This window comes from Podarcis liolepis (genome assembly GCF_965112155.1).
Source record: "Podarcis liolepis genome assembly, chromosome: 7".
NCBI classification, from domain to species: domain Eukaryota; kingdom Metazoa; phylum Chordata; class Lepidosauria; order Squamata; family Lacertidae; genus Podarcis; species Podarcis liolepis.
The window spans coordinates 75,067,653-75,071,060 of record NC_139561.1 but is presented as its reverse complement, the minus strand read 5'-3'; positions in this window follow the sequence as shown (position 1 = coordinate 75,071,060).

Below are 3,408 nucleotides of genomic sequence, written 5' to 3'. Positions count from 1 at the left end.
CCCTTAATATGGAAGTGAGCTTGCCCAGGTGCTGCCTTGGCAGGCGGAGGGATACAGAGGGCAGATTTAAAAAGCGCAGGGAACGTGATTGGTGGAGGACGGGTTGGTCCAAGAGGGTAGGGAGCGGGTTTCAGCCACTTTACTGTACCTGTAAAGCGCATTCGAAGCGCGTTATTCCCTCAAAGAGTCCTGGGCGCTGTAGTTCCCCCATCGCAGAAGTACAGTTTCCAGCAACCCTTAACAAACTACAGTGTCCAGAGTTCTTTGAGGGAAAGAACGTGCTTTACAGGTACAGCTGAGACTCAACTTACACAGGCTTATATTGCAGGGATAAGTGCAGAAAGCCAAAATTGTGTACAGTATAGTCAAAATATATAGGGTGCAATGGTCAAATAATCGCGCCCCCCTAGATTTCCACCCTCTTTTATTAATTAATTACTTAATTTTTGGTCAAGCACCTGAAGCTCAGCTGAATGCACACAAGTTAAATGTGCATAAGTTGTGAGTGCCTTTTGCTGAGCAAGAGCTGAAGGACTGCTTGATACAATCTCTGCGCACTAGGTTTGTGAGAGATATTTCACCAGCCTGTTACGCCTACTATTATTGCCATTTTTAAATATTTTTATCCCACCTCCTCTCCAAGGAGAACTCAAGGCAGTCTATGTGCTTCTCCTCCCATACCATTTTATCCTCATAATAAATAACCCTGTGAATTAAATTGAGAGATAATTTCCTTTTCCTGCGAGTGTGGTATAGTGGTTTCTGTGACGGTGTCCTGTTGTGCCAGAAGTGGTTTAATTATGCTGGCCACATGACCCAGAAAGCTGTCTGTGGACAAACTCCGGCTCCTTCAGCCTGAAAGCAAGATGAGCACCGCAACCCCATAGTCGCATTTGAGTGGACTTAACTGTCCAGGGGTCCTTTACCTTTTGTACCTTTTACCTAGTGGTTAAATTGCTGGACCAGGACCTGAGAGAACAGAGTTCAAGTCAGTATTGTTATGTATTGAAGTTCTCACCCTGGCCACCAGGAGTATCGTGTATATAGTTTTCACTCAGGTCCACGTCAGTTACTTTAGGTGGGAAACCCTGGGTTGTTGCTGCTACAGTGTTGACAGCCGACTGCCTATAAAAGCAGGCCAGCTGAGCTGTTTGCTGTTCAGTTCTGTTCCAGCTTACAAATAAAAAGCTGCTTTGAAGAAATCACTGTGTCGTCTGCTATGTCCACCCACGACATAACAAGTATTCAACGATATTTTTATGGATGCCTTTTGATGATTTTATTCTTATGTGCTGTATGCCACCTTGATGTATTTTTATTTACGTGTGGGCTGTAAATATGTAGATAAATAAATAAAAATGCCCAGTTAGGCACAAAGCCCACTAGGTGCCTTTCAGCAATTCATTATCTCTCAGCCTATCCTGCTTTTAAGGCAAGAGTAGACTACCTTCTGGAAGGAACTTGCTAGCAGTGGGTGGGCCCAGTTGTAAGAAGTGGTTAGAACAGCAAATGTGATTTGTTAGATTTGTGCAGTCAATTACAGTGGCTACCATATTCAGGTCTCCATGAAACCTTAAGCTGGTCCTGAGTTCAGGAACTATGCTAGGGCTATGAGGCAAGCCCTCCAGAGCTGGGTTGGGTGTTTTAAACCCCCAGTGAATTTTTAAAACATTAGTGGTTTGGCATCTTACTGTCAACACCCTTTTCTTTCCAACATTCCCAGTTTTGAGCTGTTTAGAAAATAGGACTAGTGTATGTTAATGTGTGGCAGTATGGGAAAGTGGTTAGAGTATCAGACAAGGGCAAGGAAGACTAGAGTTTAAATCCCCACTCATCCATGAAGTTTACTTTGGTAAATTGCCATCTCTCAGCCTGGCATACCTTGCAGGGTTTTTGTGAAGTTACAATGTGTAAGGGAAGTGTCATGTATGAGGCTCTTGGAGAAAGGGAAGGATAAAAATGGGGGGGGGTTGTTTTTTGCTTTTGCAAAGGTGAAAAAATGTTCAGAATCCTCCCTCTGGGTGCCACAATTTAAGAAAGATATTGACAAGCTGGAACATGTGCAGAGGAAGGCAACCAAGATGACCAGGGGTCTGGAAAGCAAGCCTTATGAAGAGTGCTTGAAGGAGATGGGTATGTTTAGCCTGGAAAAGAGGAGACTGAGAGGAGATATGATAGCCATCTTCAAATATCTCTGGGGCTGTCACACGGAAGATGGAGCAAGTTTGTTTTCTCCTGCTCTGGAGGCTAGGGCCCAAACCTACAGATTCAAATTACAAGAAAGGTGGTTCTGACTAAACATCAGGAATGATTTTCCGACAGTAAGAGTTATTCAACAGTGGAACAGACTCCCTTGGGAGGTTGTGGACTCCCCTGGAGGTATTTAAACAGAGGCTGGATGACCATCTGTCAGCTGTGTGTTAGTTGAGATTCCTGCATTGCAGTGGGTTTTCCTAGATCAGTGTTTCCCAACCGGTGTTCCGTGGCACACTAGTGTGCCGTGAGATGTTGCCTGGTGTGCCGCGAGATGTTGCCTGGAGGGAGGCGGGCGAGGGCGTTTGCTTCCCGGAGGACTTGTGGGAAGCCGCCCCTTCCCTGGGCGACGCACCGCCTCGCGACTCCGGAGTCAGTCCCGAGGGCTCTCGGAGGGACTCGCGAGCGACGGTGCGGAGGCTCCGGGGCGCGCTCAGCCGGGCCGCCGCGCGCCCCCGCTGCAGCTGCCTGGCGTGGAGCGCGACGCGGAGCCGGCCGGGCTTGGAGGCGCCCAGGTAGGGCCGAGCCGGGCGGGGGCGGGGAGGTCTCGGTCTGCTGCGGGCGCAGGAGGGCGAGCGGGAGAGGGGGAGCCGTCGGGTCTCCTGGAAGGAAGCGAGGCGGCGGCTGAGGGGGATGCAGCCCCGTCCCCAGCAACAGGCGCTCCTCGAAGTGAGGCCACAAGTCGGGGCTCGGACAGGGCCTGGAAGCAGCGGCTCCGGCTCTTGGGAGCGGAGAAGGGGACTTCAAAAGCGGCCTGGAGGAGAAAAGCCCCGATGCAGCGAGAGCGGGGAGCATGCTGCCTTGTCCAGGCCTCCTCGCTTTGTGCCGTCCGCTGCCGGGAGCAGGACACGGGGGCTCCTCGTTCGCATGCTTTCCCGGGTGATCGGTGAGGGTTAGGGTTAGGGTTAGGGTCCCTCAGTCCCTCGCTTTGCTGCCTCCTCCCCCCCCCCACCCCCAAAGCTTGGAGGTTCCCCGGCAAGGGGGAGGGAAAAAAATTCAAAACTTTCACTTTCGTGCGTCCCTCCCGGCGTGACGCTGCGCGCTGACGTCACGGGGCTGTAATGGTGGTGTGCCGCGAGATTTTTTTCATCAAACAAGTGTGCCTTTGCCCAAAAAAGGTTGGGAAACACTGTCCTAGATGAACATTGTGGTCCC